The sequence below is a fragment of the Pristiophorus japonicus genome, unplaced genomic scaffold (genome assembly GCF_044704955.1).
Source record: "Pristiophorus japonicus isolate sPriJap1 unplaced genomic scaffold, sPriJap1.hap1 HAP1_SCAFFOLD_221, whole genome shotgun sequence".
NCBI classification, from domain to species: Eukaryota; Metazoa; Chordata; class Chondrichthyes; family Pristiophoridae; genus Pristiophorus; species Pristiophorus japonicus.
In genome coordinates, this window is record NW_027251919.1 from 604313 (window position 1) to 620880 (window position 16568).

Below are 16568 nucleotides of genomic sequence, written 5' to 3' on the forward strand. Positions count from 1 at the left end.
TGTCCCAATGTCCCCGTGTCTCTGTGTCCCAGTGTCTCCGTGTCCCCATGTCTCCGTGTCCCAGTGTCCCAATGTCCCCGTTTCTCCGTGTCCCAGTGTCTCCGTGTCCCCGTGTCCCAGTGTCCCAATGTCTCCGTGTCTCCGTGTCTCTGTGTCCCCGTGTCCCAGTGTCCCAGTGTCTCCGTGTCCCAGTGTTCCCGTGTCCCAGTGTCTCCGTGTCCCAGTGTCTACGTGTCCCAGTATCTCCGTGTCCCAGTGTCTCCGTGTCTCCATGTCCACGTGTCTCCGTGTCCCCGTGTCTCCGTGTCCCCGTGTCCACCTGTCCCAGTGTCTCCGTGTCTCTGTGTCCCCGTGTCCCCGTGTCCCCGTGTCTCTGTGTCCCTGTGTCTCCGTGTCCCAGTGTCTCCGTGTCCCAGTGTCCCAGTGTCTCCGTGGCCCAGTGTCTCCGTGTCTCCATGTCTCCGTGCCCCCGTGTCTCCGTGTCCCAGTGTCTCCATGTCGCAGTGTCACCGTGTCCCAGCGTCTCCGTGTCGCAGTGTCTCCGTGTCCCAGTGTCTCCGTGTCTCTGTGTCCCCGTGTCCCAGTGTCACCCAGTCCCAGTGTCTCCGTGTCCCTGTGTCTCCGTGTCCCAGTGTCTCCATGTCCCAGTGTCTCCGTGTCCCAGTGTCCCAGTGTCTCCGTGTCCCAGTGTCTCCGTGTCCCCGTGTCCCAATGACTCCGTGTCCAGTGTCTCCATGTCCCTGTGTGCCAGTGTCTCCCTGTCCCAGTCTCCCAGTGTCTCCGTGTCCCAGTATCTCCGTGTCCCAGTGTCTCTGTGTCCCAGTGTCTCCGTGTCCCCGTGTCTCCGTGTCCCAGTGTCTCCGTGTCCCAGTTTCCCAGTGTCTCCGTGTCCCAGTGTCTCCGTGTCCCAGTGTCCCAGTGTCTCCGTGTCCCAGTGTCTCCGTGTCCCAGTGTCTCCGTGTCCCAGTGTCTCCATGTCCCCGTGTCTCCGTGTCCCAGTGTCTCCGTGTCCCAGTGTCCCAGTGTCTCCGTGTCCCCGTGTCTCCGTGTCCCAGTGTCCCAATGTCCCCGTGTCTCTGTGTCCCAGTGTCTCCGTGTCCCCGTGTCTCCGTGTCCCAGTGTCCCAATGTCCCCGTTTCTCCGTGTCCCAGTGTCTCCGTGTCCCCGTGTCCCAGTGTCTCCGTGTCCCAGTGTCTCTGTGTCTCCATGTCCCTTTGTCCCCGTGTCCCAGTTTTCCCGTGTCTCCGTGTCCCAGTGTCTACGTGTCCCAGTATCTCCGTGTCCCAGTGTCCCAGTGTCTCCGTGTCCCCGTGTCTCCGTGTCTCCGTGTCCCAGTGTCTCCGTGTGCTTGTGTCCAAGAGTCTCCGTGTCCCAGTGTCTCCGTGTCCCAATGTCTCCGTGTCACAGTGTCTCCGTGTCCCAGTGTCCCAGTGTCTCCGTGTCCCCGTGTCTCCGTGTCCCAGTGTCTCCGTGTCCCAGTTTCCCAGTGTCTCCCTGTCCCAGTGTCTCCGTGTCCCCGTGTCTCCGTGTCCCAGTGTCTCCGTGTCCCAGTGTCCCAGTGTCTCCGTGTCCCAGTGTCTCCGTGTCCCAGTGTCTCCGTGTCCCAGTGTCTCCATGTCCCCGTGTCTCCGTGTCCCAGTGTCTCCGTGTCCCAGTGTCCCAGTGTCTCCGTGTCCCCGTGTCTCCGTGTCCCAGTGTCTCCGTGTCCCAGTGTCTCCGGGTCTCCGTGTCCCAGTGTCTCCGTGTCCCAGTGTCCCAGTGTCTCCGTGTCCCAGTGTCTCCCTGTCCCAGTGTCTCCGTGTCCCAGTGTCTCCGTGTCCCAGTGTGCCTGTGTCTCCGTGTCCCTGTGTCTCCGTGTCCCAGTGTCCCAGCGTTCCTGTGTCTCCGTGTCCCAGTGTCCCAGTGTCTACTTGCCCCAGTGTCTCCATGTCTACTTGTCCCAGTATCTCCGTGTCCCCGTGTCCCAGTGTCCCAGTGTCTCCGTGTCCCAGTGTCTCCATGTCTCCGTGTCCCCGTGTCTCCGTGTCCCAGTGTCCCAATGTCCCCGTGTCTCTGTGTCCCAGTGTCTCCGTGTCCCCATGTCTCCGTGTCCCAGTGTCCCAATGTCCCCGTTTCTCCGTGTCCCAGTGTCTCCGTGTCCCCGTGTCCCAGTGTCCCAATGTCTCCGTGTCTCCGTGTCTCTGTGTCCCCGTGTCCCAGTGTCCCAGTGTCTCCGTGTCCCAGTGTTCCCGTGTCCCAGTGTCTCCGTGTCCCAGTGTCTACGTGTCCCAGTATCTCCGTGTCCCAGTGTCTCCGTGTCTCCATGTCCACGTGTCTCCGTGTCCCCGTGTCTCCGTGTCCCCGTGTCCACCTGTCCCAGTGTCTCCGTGTCTCTGTGTCCCCGTGTCCCCGTGTCCCCGTGTCTCTGTGTCCCTGTGTCTCCGTGTCCCAGTGTCTCCGTGTCCCAGTGTCCCAGTGTCTCCGTGGCCCAGTGTCTCCGTGTCTCCATGTCTCCGTGCCCCCGTGTCTCCGTGTCCCAGTGTCTCCATGTCGCAGTGTCACCGTGTCCCAGCGTCTCCGTGTCGCAGTGTCTCCGTGTCCCAGTGTCTCCGTGTCTCTGTGTCCCCGTGTCCCAGTGTCACCCAGTCCCAGTGTCTCCGTGTCCCTGTGTCTCCGTGTCCCAGTGTCTCCATGTCCCAGTGTCTCCGTGTCCCAGTGTCCCAGTGTCTCCGTGTCCCAGTGTCTCCGTGTCCCCGTGTCCCAATGACTCCGTGTCCAGTGTCTCCATGTCCCTGTGTGCCAGTGTCTCCCTGTCCCAGTCTCCCAGTGTCTCCGTGTCCCAGTATCTCCGTGTCCCAGTGTCTCTGTGTCCCAGTGTCTCCGTGTCCCCGTGTCTCCGTGTCCCAGTGTCTCCGTGTCCCAGTGTTTCAGTGTCCCAGTGTCTCCGTGTCTCCGTGTCCCCGTGTCTCCGTGTCCCAGTGTCACCGTGTCCCAGTGTCTCCTTGTCCCAGTGCTCCGTGTCCCTGTGTCTCCGTGTCTCCGTGTCACTGTGTCTCCGTGTCACAGTGTCTCCATGTCACAGTGTCACCGTGTCCCCGTGTCTCCTTGTCCCAGTGTCTCCGTGTCCCAGTGTCTCCTTGTCCCAGTGCTCCGTGTCCCTGTGTCTCCGTGTCTCCGTGTCACAGTGTCTCCGTGTCACAGTGTCTCCGTGTCCCCGTGTCCCAGTGTCTCCGTGTCCCAGTGTCTCCGTGTCCCAGTGTCTCCGTGTCTCCGTGTCCCAGTGTCTCCGTGTCCCAGTGTCTCCGTGTCCCAGTGTCTCCGTGTCTCCGTGTCCCAGTGTCTCCATGTCTCCGTGTCCCAGTGTCTCTGTGTCACAGTGTCTCCGTGTCACAGTGTCCCCGTGTGCCAGTGTCTCCGTGTCTCCGTGTCCCAGTGTCTCCGTGTCCCAGTGGCTCCGTGTCCCAGTGTCCCTGTGTCTCCGTGTTCCAGTGTCCCTGTGTCTCCATGTCCCAGTGTCTCCGTGTCCCAGTGTCTCCGTGTCCCAGTGTCTCCGTATCCCAGTGTCCCAGTGTCCCAGTGTCTCCGTGTCCCAGTGTCTCCGTGTCCCAGTGTCCCAGAGTCTCCGTGTCACAGTGTCTCGTGTCACAGTGTCTCCGTGTCACAGTGTCTCCGTGTCCCCATGTCTCCGTGTCCCAGTATCTCCGGGTCTCCGTGTCCCAGTGTCCCCGTGTCCCAGTGTCTCCGTGTCACAGTGTCTCCGTGTCACAGTGTCTCCGTGTCTCCGTGTCTCCGTGTCCCAGTGTCTCCATGTCCCAGTGTCTCCGTGTCTCCTTGTCCCAGTGTCTCCGTGTCTCCGTGTCCCAGTGTCTCCGTGTCCCAGTGTCTCCATGTCGCAGTGTCTCCGTGTCTCTGTGTCCCAGTGTCTCCGTGTCCCAGTGTCTCCGTGTCACCGTGTCGCAGTGTCTCCGTGTCCCAGTGTCTCCGTGTCTCTGTGTCCCCGTGTCCCAGTGTCACCCAGTCCCAGTGTCTCCGTGTCCCTGTGTCTCCGTGTCCCAGTGTCTCCATGTCCCAGTGTCTCCGTGTCCCAGTGTCCCAGTGTCTCCGTGTCCCAGTGTCTCCGTGTCCCCGTGTCCCAATGACTCCGTGTCCAGTGTCTCCATGTCCCTGTGTGCCAGTGTCTCCCTGTCCCAGTCTCCCAGTGTCTCCATGTCCCAGTATCTCCGTGTCCCAGTGTCTCCGTGTCCCCGTGTCTCCGTGTCCCCGTGTCCCCGTGTCCCAGTGTTTCTGTGTCCCATTGTCTTCGTGTCCCAGTGTCTCCGTGTCTCCGTGCCCCAGTGTCCCAGTGTCTCCGTGTCCCAGTGTCTCCGTGTCCCAGTGTCCCCGTGTCCCAGTGTCTCCGTGTCCCCGTGTCCCAGTGTCTCCATGTCCCAGTGTCGCTGTGTCCCAGTGTCTCCGTGTCCCTGTGTCTCTGTGTCCCAGTGTCCCCATGTCCCAGTGTCTCCATGTCCCAGTGTCTCCGAGTCCCAGTGTCGCCATGTTCCAGTGTCCCAGTGTCTCCGTGTCCCAGTGTCCCTGTGTCCACGTTTCCCAGTGTCCCCGTGTGCCAATGTCTCCGTGTCCCAGTGTCCCCGTGTCCCAGTGTCGCCGTGTCTCCGTGTCCCAGTGTCGCCGTGTCCCAGTGTCCCAGTGTCTCCATGTCCCAGTGTGCCTGTGTCCCAGTATCTCCATGTCTCCAGGTCCCGGTGTCCCAGTGTTTCCGTGTCCCAGTGCCTCCGTGTCCCAGTGTCTCCGTGTCTCCGTGACCCAATGTCTACGTGTCTCAGTGTCTATGTGTCACAGTGTCTCCATGTCCCAGTGTCTCCATGTCTCCGGGTCCCGGTGTCCTGGTGACTCCGTGTCCCAGTGCCTCCGTGTACCAGTGTCTCCGTGTACCAGTGTCCCTGTGTTCCCGTGTCTCCGTGTCCCAGTGTCCCATGTCACTGTGTCCCACTGTCTCTGTGTCCCAGTGTCTCCATGTCCCAGTGTCTCCGTGTCCCAGTGTCCCCGTGTCCCAGTGTCTCCATGTCGCAGTGTCTCCGTGTCCCCGTGTCCCAGTGTTTCCGTGTCCCAGTGTCCCCGTGTCTCCGTTTCTCCGTGTCCCAGTGTCTCCGTGTCTCCGTGTCCCAGTGTCTCTGTGTCCCAGTGTCCCAGTGACCCAGTTTCTTCGTGTCCCAGTGTCTCCATGTCCCCGTGTCTCCGTGTCACAGTGTCCCATTGTCTACGTGTCCCAGTGTCCCCGTGTCCCCGTGTCCCACTGTCTTCGTGTCCCCGTGTCCCAGTGTCTCCGTGTCCCAGTGTCTCCGTGTCCCAATGTCTCTGTGTCTCCGTGTCCCAGTGTCTCCGTGTCTCCGTTTCCCAGTGTCTCCGTGTCCCAGTGTCTCCGTATCCCAGTGTCTCCGTGTCCCAGTGTCCCAATGTCTCCGTGTCCCAGTGTCTCCGTGTCCCAGTGTCCCAGTGTCTCCGTGTCCCAGTGTCTCCGTGTCCCAGTGTCTCCGGGTCTCTGTGTCCCAGTGTTTCCGTGTCCCAGTGTCTCCATGTCCCAGTGTCTCCGTGTTCCAGTGTCTCCGTGTCTACGTGTCCCAGTGCCTCCGTGTCCCAGTGTCTCCGTGTTCCAGTGTCTCCGTGTCTACGTGTCCCAGTGTCTCCGTGTCCCAGGTCTCCTTGTCCCAGTGTCTCCGTGTCTCCGTGTCCCAGTGTGTCCATGTCCCAGTGTCTCCGTGTCCCAGTGTCCCAGTGTCTCCGTGTCCCAGTGTCTCCGTGTCCCAGTGTCCCAGTGTCTCCGTGTCACAGTGTCTCCGTGTCACAGTGTCTCCGTGTTACAGTGTCTCCGTGTCCCCGTGTCTCCGTGTCCCAGTGTCTCCGGGTCTCCGTGTCCCCGTGTCCCAGTGTCTGTGTCCCATTGTCTCCGTGTCCCCGTGTCTCCGTGTCTCCGTGTCCCAGTGTCTCCGTGTGCTTGTGTCCAAGAGTCTCCGTGTCCCAGTGTCTCCGTGTCCCAATGTCTCCGTGTCACAGTGTCTCCGTGTCCCAGTGTCCCAGTGTCTCCGTGTCCCCGTGTCTCCGTGTCCCAGTGTCTCCGTGTCCCAGTTTCCCAGTGTCTCCGTGTCCCAGTGTCTCCGTGTCCCAGTGTCCCAGTGTCTCCGTGTCCCAGTGTCTCCGTGTCCCAGTGTCTCCGTGTCCCAGTGTCTCCATGTCCCCGTGTCTCCGTGTCCCAGTGTCTCCGTGTCCCAGTGTCCCAGTGTCTCCGTGTCCCCGTGTCTCCGTGTCCCAGTGTCCCAATGTCCCCGTGTCTCTGTGTCCCAGTGTCTCCGTGTCCCCGTGTCTCCGTGTCCCAGTGTCCCAATGTCCCCGTTTCTCCGTGTCCCAGTGTCTCCGTGTCCCCGTGTCCCAGTGTCTCCGTGTCCCAGTGTCTCTGTGTCTCCATGTCCCTTTGTCCCCGTGTCCCAGTTTTCCCGTGTCTCCGTGTCCCAGTGTCTACGTGTCCCAGTATCTCCGTGTCCCAGTGTCCCAGTGTCTCCGTGTCCCCGTGTCTCCGTGTCTCCGTGTCCCAGTGTCTCCGTGTGCTTGTGTCCAAGAGTCTCCGTGTCCCAGTGTCTCCGTGTCCCAATGTCTCCGTGTCACAGTGTCTCCGTGTCCCAGTGTCCCAGTGTCTCCGTGTCCCCGTGTCTCCGTGTCCCAGTGTCTCCGTGTCCCAGTTTCCCAGTGTCTCCCTGTCCCAGTGTCTCCGTGTCCCCGTGTCTCCGTGTCCCAGTGTCTCCGTGTCCCAGTGTCCCAGTGTCTCCGTGTCCCAGTGTCTCCGTGTCCCAGTGTCTCCGTGTCCCAGTGTCTCCATGTCCCCGTGTCTCCGTGTCCCAGTGTCTCCGTGTCCCAGTGTCCCAGTGTCTCCGTGTCCCCGTGTCTCCGTGTCCCAGTGTCTCCGTGTCCCAGTGTCTCCGGGTCTCCGTGTCCCAGTGTCTCCGTGTCCCAGTGTCCCAGTGTCTCCGTGTCCCAGTGTCTCCGTGTCCCAGTGTCTCCGTGTCCCAGTGTCTCCGTGTCCCAGTGTGCCTGTGTCTCCGTGTCCCTGTGTCTCCGTGTCCCAGTGTCCCAGCGTTCCTGTGTCTCCGTGTCCCAGTGTCCCAGTGTCTACTTGCCCCAGTGTCTCCATGTCTACTTGTCCCAGTATCTCCGTGTCCCCGTGTCCCAGTGTCCCAGTGTCTCCGTGTCCCAGTGTCTCCATGTCTCCGTGTCCCCGTGTCTCCGTGTCCCAGTGTCCCAATGTCCCCGTGTCTCTGTGTCCCAGTGTCTCCGTGTCCCCGTGTCTCCGTGTCCCAGTGTCCCAATGTCCCCGTTTCTCCGTGTCCCAGTGTCTCCGTGTCCCCGTGTCCCAGTGTCCCAATGTCTCCGTGTCTCCGTGTCTCTGTGTCCCCGTGTCCCAGTGTCCCAGTGTCTCCGTGTCCCAGTGTTCCCGTGTCCCAGTGTCTCCGTGTCCCAGTGTCTACGTGTCCCAGTATCTCCGTGTCCCAGTGTCTCCGTGTCTCCATGTCCACGTGTCTCCGTGTCCCCGTGTCTCCGTGTCCCCGTGTCCACCTGTCCCAGTGTCTCCGTGTCTCTGTGTCCCCGTGTCCCCGTGTCCCCGTGTCTCTGTGTCCCTGTGTCTCCGTGTCCCAGTGTCTCCGTGTCCCAGTGTCCCAGTGTCTCCGTGGCCCAGTGTCTCCGTGTCTCCATGTCTCCGTGCCCCCGTGTCTCCGTGTCCCAGTGTCTCCATGTCGCAGTGTCACCGTGTCCCAGCGTCTCCGTGTCGCAGTGTCTCCGTGTCCCAGTGTCTCCGTGTCTCTGTGTCCCCGTGTCCCAGTGTCACCCAGTCCCAGTGTCTCCGTGTCCCTGTGTCTCCGTGTCCCAGTGCCTCCATGTCCCAGTGTCTCCGTGTCCCAGTGTCCCAGTGTCTCCGTGTCCCAGTGTCTCCGTGTCCCCGTGTCCCAATGACTCCGTGTCCAGTGTCTCCATGTCCCTGTGTGCCAGTGTCTCCCTGTCCCAGTCTCCCAGTGTCTCCGTGTCCCAGTATCTCCGTGTCCCAGTGTCTCCGTGTCCCAGTGTCTCCGTGTCCCCGTGTCTCCGTGTCCCAGTGTCTCCGTGTCCCAGTGTTTCAGTGTCCCAGTGTCTCCGTGTCTCCGTGTCCCCGTGTCTCCGTGTCCCAGTGTCACCGTGTCCCAGTGTCTCCTTGTCCCAGTGCTCCGTGTCCCTGTGTCTCCGTGTCTCCGTGTCACTGTGTCTCCGTGTCACAGTGTCTCCATGTCACAGTGTCACCGTGTCCCCGTGTCTCCTTGTCCCAGTGTCTCCGTGTCCCAGTGTCTCCTTGTCCCAGTGCTCCGTGTCCCTGTGTCTCCGTGTCTCCGTGTCACAGTGTCTCCGTGTCACAGTGTCTCCGTGTCCCCGTGTCCCAGTGTCTCCGTGTCCCAGTGTCTCCGTGTCCCAGTGTCTCCGTGTCTCCGTGTCCCAGTGTCTCCGTGTCCCAGTGTCTCCGTGTCCCAGTGTCTCCGTGTCTCCGTGTCCCAGTGTCTCCATGTCTCCGTGTCCCAGTGTCTCTGTGTCACAGTGTCTCCGTGTCACAGTGTCCCCGTGTGCCAGTGTCTCCGTGTCTCCGTGTCCCTGTGTCTCCATGTCCCAGTGTCTCCGTGTCCCAGTGTCTCCGTGTCCCAGTGTCTCCGTATCCCAGTGTCCCAGTGTCCCAGTGTCTCCGTGTCCCAGTGTCTCCGTGTCCCAGTGTCCCAGAGTCTCCGTGTCACAGTGTCTCGTGTCACAGTGTCTCCGTGTCACAGTGTCTCCGTGTCCCCATGTCTCCGTGTCCCAGTATCTCCGGGTCTCCGTGTCCCAGTGTCCCCGTGTCCCAGTGTCTCCGTGTCACAGTGTCTCCGTGTCACAGTGTCTCCGTGTCTCCGTGTCTCCGTGTCCCAGTGTCTCCATGTCCCAGTGTCTCCGTGTCTCCTTGTCCCAGTGTCTCCGTGTCTCCGTGTCCCAGTGTCTCCGTGTCCCAGTGTCTCCATGTCGCAGTGTCTCCGTGTCTCTGTGTCCCAGTGTCTCCGTGTCCCAGTGTCTCCGTGTCACCGTGTCCCAGTGTCTCCGTGTCCCAGTGTCCCAGTTTCTCCGTGTCCCATTGTCTCGATGGCCCAGTGTCTCCGTGTCTCCGTGTCCCAGTGTCTCCGTGTCTGTGTCTCCGTCTCCCAGTGTCTCCGTGTCCCATTGTCTCCATGTCCCAGTGTCTCCGTGTCCCAGTGTCTCCGTGTCCCAGTGTCTCCGTGTCCCAGTGTCTCCGTGTCTCCATGTCCCAGTGTCTCCATGTCTCCGTGGCCCAGTGTCTCCATGTCGCCATGTCCCAGTGTCTCCGTGTCTCCGTGTCGCTGTGTCTCCGTGTCCCAGTGTCTCAGTGTCTCCGTGTCCCAGTGTCTCCGTGTCCCAGTGTCTCCGTGTCTCCATGTCCCAGTGTCTCCATGTCTCCGTGTCCCAGTGTCTCCGTGTCCCCGTGTCTCCGTGTCTCCATGTCCCAGTGTCCCCGTGTCCCAGTGTCTACGTGTCCCCGTGTCTCCGTGACCCCGTGTCTCCGTGTCCCATTGTCTCCGTGTCCCAGTGTCTCCGTGTCCCTGTGTCCCCGTTTCTCCGTGTCCCAGTGTCTCCGTGTCCACGTGCCCACGTGTCTCCATGTCCCCGGGTCTACATGTCTCCGTGTCCCCGTGTCACAGTGTCTCCATGTCCCAGTGTCTCCGTGTCCCAGTGCCTCCTTGTCCCAGTGCTCCGTGTCTTTTTGTCTCCGTGTCTCCGTGTCACAGTGTCTCCGTGTCCCCGTGTCTCCGTGTCCCAGTGTCTCCGGGTCTCCGTGTCCCAGTGTCCCCGTGTCTCCGTGTCTCCGTGTCTCCATGTCCCAGTGTCCCCGTGTCTCCGTGTCCCATTGTTTCCGTGTCCCAGTGTCTCCGTGTCCCTGTGTCCCCGTTTCTCCGTGTCCCAGTGTCTCCGTGTTCCAGTGTCTGCATGTCCCAGTGTCTCCGTGTCTCCGTGTCTCCGTGTCCCCGTGTCTCCGTGTCCCAGTGTCTCCATGTCCCAATGTCACCGTGTCCCAGTGTCTCCGTGTCCCAATGTCTCCGTGTCCCAGTGTCTCCGTGTCTCCGTGTCCTCGTGTCCCAGTGTCTCCCAGTCCCAGTGTCTCCGTGTCCCTGTATCTCCTTGTCCCAGTGTCTCCATGTCCCAGTGTCTCCGTGTCCCAGTGTCCCAGTGTCTCCATGTCCCAGTGTCTCCATGTCCCAGTGTCTCCGTGTCCCAGTGTCTCCGTGTCCAGTGTCTCCATGTCCCTATGTCCCAGTGTCTCCCTGTCCCAGTGTCCCAGTGTCTCCGTGTCCCAGTGTCTCCATGTCCCAGTGTCTCCTTGTCCCAGTGTCTCCGTGTCCCAATGTCCCAGTGTCTCCGTGTCCCTGTGTCTCCGTGTCCCAGTGTCTCCGTGTCCCAGTGTCTCCTTGTCCCAGTGCTCCGTGTCCCTGTGTCTCCGTGTCTCCGTGTCACAGTGTCTCCGTGTCACAGTGTCTCCGTGTCACAGTGTCTCCGTGTCCCAGTGTCTACGTGTCCCAGTATCTCCGTGTCCCTGTGTCTCCGTGTCCCAGTGTCTCCGTGTCCCAGTGTCTCCTTGTCCCAGTGCTCCGTGTCCCTGTGTCTCCGTGTCTCCGTGTCACAGTGTCTCCGTGTCACAGTGTCTCCATGTCCCAGTGTCTCCGTGTCCCAGTGTCCCAGTGTCTCCGTGTCCCAGTGTCTCCGTGTCCCAGTGTCTCCTTGTCCCAGTGTCTCCGTGTCCCAATGTCCCAGTGTCTCCGTGTCCCTGTGTCTCCGTGTCCCAGTGTCTCCGTGTCCCAGTGTCTCCTTGTCCCAGTGCTCCGTGTCCCTGTGTCTCCGTGTCTCCGTGTCACAGTGTCTCCGTGTCACAGTGTCTCCGTGTCACAGTGTCACCGTGTCTCCTTGTCCCAGTGTCTCCGTGTCCCAGTGTCTCCTTGTCCCAGTGCTCCGTGTCCCTGTGTCTCCGTGTATCCGTGTCTCCGTGTCACAGTGTCTCCGTGCCACAGTGTCTCCATGTCCCCGTGTCTCCGTGTCCCAGTGTCTCCGGGTCTCCGTGTCTCCGTGTCCCAATGTCTTTGTCCCATTGTCTCCGGGTCTCCGTGTCCCCATGTCCCAGTGTCTCAGTGTCCCAGTGTCTCCGTGTCCCAGTGTTCCAGTGTCTCCGTGTCCCAGTGTCTCCGTGTCCCAGTGTCTCCGTGTCCCAGTATCTCCGTGTCCCAGTGTCCCAGTGTCTCCGTGTCCCAGTGTCTCCGTGTCCCAGTGTCTCCGTGTCCCAGTGTCTCCGGGTCTCCGTGTCCCAGTGTCTCCGTGTCCCAGTGTATCCGTGTCCCAGTGTCTCCGTGTTCCAGTGTCTCCGTGTCTACGTGTCCCAGTGCCTCCGTGTCCCAGTGTCTCCGTGTTCCAGTGTCTCCGTGTCTACGTGTCCCAGTGTCTCCGTGTCCCAGGTCTCCTTGTCCCAGTGTCTCCGTGTCTCCGTGTCCCAGTGTGTCCGTGTCCCAGTGTCTCCGTGTCCCAGTGTCTCCGTGTCCCAGTGTCCCAGTGTCTCCGTGTCCCAGTGTCTCCGTGTCCCAGTGTCCCAGTGTCTCCGTGTCACAGTGTCTCCGTGTGACAGTGTCTCCGTGTCGCTGTGTCTCCGTGTCCCAGTGTCTCCGGGTCTCCATGTCCCCGTGTCCCAGTGTCTGTGTCCCATTGTCTCCGTGTCCCCGTGTCTCCGTGTCTCCGTGTCCCAGTGTCTCCGTGTCCCTGTGTCCAAGAGTCTCCGTGTCCCAGTGTCTCCGTGTCCCAATGTCTCCGTGCCACAGTGTCTCCGTGTCCCAGTGCCCCAGTGTCTCCGTGTCCCCGTGTCACCGTGTCCCAGTGTCCCAGTGTCTCCGTATCCCAGTGTTCCCGTGTCCCAGTGTCTCCGTGTCCCAGTGTCTACGTGTCCCAGTATCTCCGTGTCCCAGTGTCTCCGTGTCTCCGTGTCCATGTGTCTCCGTGTCCCAGTGTCTACGTGTCCCAGTATCTCCGTGTCCCCGTGTCTCCGTTTCCCCGTGTCCACATGTCCCCGAGTCTCCGTGTCCCAGTGTCTCCGTGTCCCAGTGTCCACGTGTCTCCGTGTCCCCATGTCTCCGTGACCCCGTGTCCCCGTGTCCCAGTGTCCCAGTGCCTCCGTGTCCCAGTGTCTCCGTGTCCCAGTGTCTACGTGTCCCAGTATCTCCGTGTCCCCTTGTCCCCGTGTCCCCATGTCCCAGTGTCCCAATGTCCCCGTGTCTCCGTGTCCCCGTGTCTCCATGTCCCAGTGTCCCAATGTCCCCGTGTCTCCGTGTCCCAGTGTCTCCGTGTCCCCGTGTCCCAGTGTCCCAATGTCCCCGTGTCTCCGTGTCCCTGTGTCTCCATGTCCCAGTGTCTCCGTGTCCCCGTGTCCCAGTGTCTCCGTGTCTCCGTGTCTCTGTGTCCCCGTGTCCCAGTGTCCCAGTGTCTCCGTGTCCCAGTGTTCCCGTGTCCCAGTGTCTCCGTGTCCCAGTGTCTACGTGTCCCAGTATCTCCGTGTCCCAGTGTCTCCGTGTCTCCATGTCCACGTGTCTCCGTGTCCCAGTGTCTCCATGTCCACGTGTCTCCGTGTCCCAGTGTCTCCGTGTCCCCGTGTCCACCTGTCCCAGTGTCTCCGTGTCTCTGTGTCCCCGTGTCCCCGTGTCTCTGTGTCCCAGTGTCTCCGTGTCCCAGTGTCCCAGTGTCTCCGTGTCCCAGTGTCCCAGTGTCTCCGTGGCCCAGTGTCTCCGTGTCTCCATGTCTCCGTGCCCCCGTGTCTCCGTGTCCCAGTGTCTCCATGTCCCAGTGTCACCGTGTCCCAGCGTCTCCGAGTCGCAGTGTCTCCGTGTCCCAGTGTCTCCGTGTCTCCGTGTCCCCATGTCCCAGTGTCACCCAGTCCCAGTGTCTCCGTGTCCCTGTGTCTCCGTCTCCCAGTGTCTCCATGTCCCTGTGTCTCCGTGTCCCAGTGTCCCAGTGTCTCCGTGTCCCAGTGTCTCCGTGTCCCCGTGTCCCAATGACTCCGTGTCCAGTGTCTCCATGTCCCTGTGTGCCAGTGTCGCCCTGTCCCAGTCTCCCAGTGCCTCCGTGTCCCAGTGTCTCCGTGTCCCAGTGTCTCCGTGTCCCAGTGTCTCCGTGTCCCCGTGTCTCCGTGTCCCAGTGTCTCCGTGTCCCAGTGTCCCAGTGTCCCAGTGTCTCCGTGTCTCCGTGTCTCCGTGTCCCCGTGTCTCCGTGTCCCAGTGTCTCCGTGTCCCAGTGTCTCCTTGTCCCAGTGCTCCGTGTCCCTGTGTCTCCGTGTCTCTGTGTCACAGTGTCTCCGTGTCACAGTGTCTCCATGTCACAGTGTCACCGTGTACCCGTGTCTCCTTGTCCCAGTGTCTTCGTGTCCCAGTGTCTCCTTGTCCCAGTGCTCCGTGTCCCTGTGTCTCCGTGTCTCCGTGTCACAGTGTCTCCGTGTCACAGTGTCTCCGTGTCCCCGTGTCCCAGTGTCTCCGTGTCCCAGTGTCTCCGTGTCCCAGTGTCTCCGTGTCTCCGTGTCCCAGTGTCTCCGTGTCCCAGTGTCTCCATGTCCCAGTGTCTCCGTGTCTCCGTGTCCCAGTGTCTCCATGTCTCCGTGTCCCAGTGTCTCTGTGTCACAGTGTCTCCGTGTCACAGTGTCCCCGTGTGCCACTGTCTCCGTGTCTCCGTGTCCCAGTGTCTCCGTGTCCCAGTGGCTCCATGTCCCAGTGTCTCCGTGTCCCAGTGTCCCTGTGTCTCCGTGTTCCAGTGTCCCTGTGTCTCCGTGTCCCAGTGTCTCCGTGTCCCAGTGTCTCTGTGTCCCCGTGTCCCCGTGTCCCCGTGTCTCTGTGTCCCAGTGTCTCCGTGTCCCAGTGTCCCAGTGTCTCCGTGTCCCAGTGTCCCAGTGTCTCCGTGGCCCAGTGTCTCCATGTCTCCATGTCTCCGTGCCCCCGTGTCTCCGTGTCCCAGTGTCTCCATGTCCCAGTGTAACCGTGCCCCAGTGTCTCCGTGTCTCCGTGTCCCCGTGTCCCAGTGTCACCCAGTCCCAGTGTCTCCGTGTCCCTGTGTCTCCGTGTCCCCGTGTCCCCGTGTCTCTGTGTCCCAGTGTCTCCGTGTCCCAGTGTCCCAGTGTCTCCGTGTCCCAGTGTCCCAGTGTCTCCGTGGCCCAGTGTCTCCGTGTCTCCATGTCTCCGTGCCCCCGTGTCTCCGTGTCCCAGTGTCTCCATGTCCCAGTGTCACCGTGTCCCAGCGTCTCCGTGTCGCAGTTTCTCCGTGTCCCAGTGTCTCCGTGTCTCCGTGTCCCCGTGTCCCAGTGTCACCCAGTCCCAGTGTCTCCGTGTCCCTGTGTCTCCGTGTCCCAGTGTCTCCATGTCCCTGTGTCTCCGTGTCCCAGTGTCCCAGTGTCTCCGTGTCCCAGTGTCTCCGTGTCCCAGTGTCTCCGTGTCTCCGTGTCCCCGTGTCCCAGTGTCACCCAGTCCCAGTGTCTCCGTGTCCCTGTGTCTCCGTGTCCCAGTGTCCCAGTGTCTCCGTGTCCCAGTGTCTCCGTGTCCCCGTGTCCCAATGACTCCGTTTCCAGTGTCTCCATGTCCCTGTGTGCCAGTGTCTCCCTGTCCCAGTCTCCCAGTGTCTCCGTGTCCCAGTGTCTCCGTGTCCCAGTGTCTCCGTGTCCCCGTGTCTCCGTGTCCCAGTGTCTCCGTGTCCCAGTGTCCCAGTGTCCCAGTGTCTCCGTGTCTCCGTGTCTCCGTGTCCCCGTGTCTCCGTGTCCCAGTGTCTCCGTGTCCCAGTGTCTCCTTGTCCCAGTGCTCCGTGTCCCTGTGTCTCCGTGTCTCTGTGTCACAGTGTCTCCGTGTCACAGTGTCTCCATGTCACAGTGTCACCGTGTCCCCGTGTCTCCTTGTCCCAGTGTCTCCGTGTCCCAGTGTCTCCTTGTCCCAGTGCTCCGTGTCCCTGTGTCTCCGTGTCTCCGTGTCACAGTGTCTCCGTGTCACAGTGTCTCCGTGTCCCCGTGTCCCAGTGTCTCCGTGTCCCAGTGTCTCCGTGTCCCAGTGTCTCCGTGTCTCCGTGTCTCCGTGTCCCAGTGTCTCCGTGTCCCAGTGTCTCCATGTCCCAGTGTCTCCGTGTCTCCATGTCCCAGTGTCTCCATGTCTCCGTGTCCCAGTGTCTCTGTGTCACAGTGTCTCCGTGTCACAGTGTCCCCGTGTGCCAGTGTCTCCGTGTCTCCGTGTCCCAGTGTCTCCGTGTCCCAGTGGCTCCGTGTCCCAGTGTCTCCGTGTCCCAGTGTCCCTGTGTCTCCGTGTTCCAGTGTCCCTGTGTCTCCGTGTCCCAGTGTCTCCGTGTCCCAGTGTCTCCGTGTCCCAGTGTCTCCGTATCCCAGTGTCCCAGTGTCCCAGTGTCTCCGTGTCCCAGTGTCTCCGTGTCCCAGTGTCCCAGAGTCTCCGTGTCACAGTGTCTCGTGTCACAGTGTCTCCGTGTCACAGTGTCTCCGTGTCCCCATGTCTCCGTGTCCCAGTATCTCCGGGTCTCCGTGTCCCAGTGTCCCCCATGTCTCCGTGGCTCCGTGTCTCCATGTCCCAGTGTCTCCGTGTCCCAGTGTCTCCGTGTCACAGTGTCTCCGTGTCACAGTGTCTCCGTGTCTCCGTGTCTCCGTGTCCCAGTGTCTCCATGTCCCAGTGTCTCCGTGTCTCCTTGTCCCAGTGTCTCCGTGTCTCCGTGTCCCAGTGTCTCCGTGTCCCAGTGTCTCCATGTCGCAGTGTCTCCGTGTCTCTGTGTCCCAGTGTCTCCGTGTCCCAGTGTCTCCGTGTCACCGTGTCCCAGTGTCTCCTTGTCCCAGTGTCTCCGTGTCCCAATGTCCCAGTGTCTCCGTGTCCCTGTGTCTCCGTGTCCCAGTGTCTCCGAGTCCCAGTGTCTCCTTGTCCCAGTGCTCCGTGTCCCTGTGTCTCCGTGTCTCCGTGTCACAGTGTCTCCGTGTCACAGTGTCTCCGTGTCACAGTGTCACCGTGTCTCCTTGTCCCAGTGTCTCCGTGTCCCAGTGTCTCCTTGTCCCAGTGCTCCGTGTCCCTGTGTCTCCGTGTATCCGTGTCTCCGTACACAGTGTCTCCGTGCCACAGTGTCTCCATGTCCCCGTGTCTCCGTGTCCCAGTGTCTCCGGGTCTCCGTGTCTCCGTGTCCCAATGTCTGTGTCCCATTGTCTCCGGGATCCGTGTCCCCATGTCCCAGTGTCTCCGTGTCCCAGTGTCTCCGTGTCCCAGTGTCCCAGTGGCTCCATGTCCCAGTGTCTCCGTGTCCCAGTGTCCCTGTGTCTCCGTGTTCCAGTGTCCCTGTGTCTCCGTGTCCCAGTGTCTCCGTGTCCCAGTGTCTCTGTGTCCCCGTGTCCCCGTGTCCCCGTGTCTCTGTGTCCCAGTGTCTCCGTGTCCCAGTGTCCCAGTGTCTCCGTGTCCCAGTGTCCCAGTGTCTCCGTGGCCCAGTGTCTCCGTGTCTCC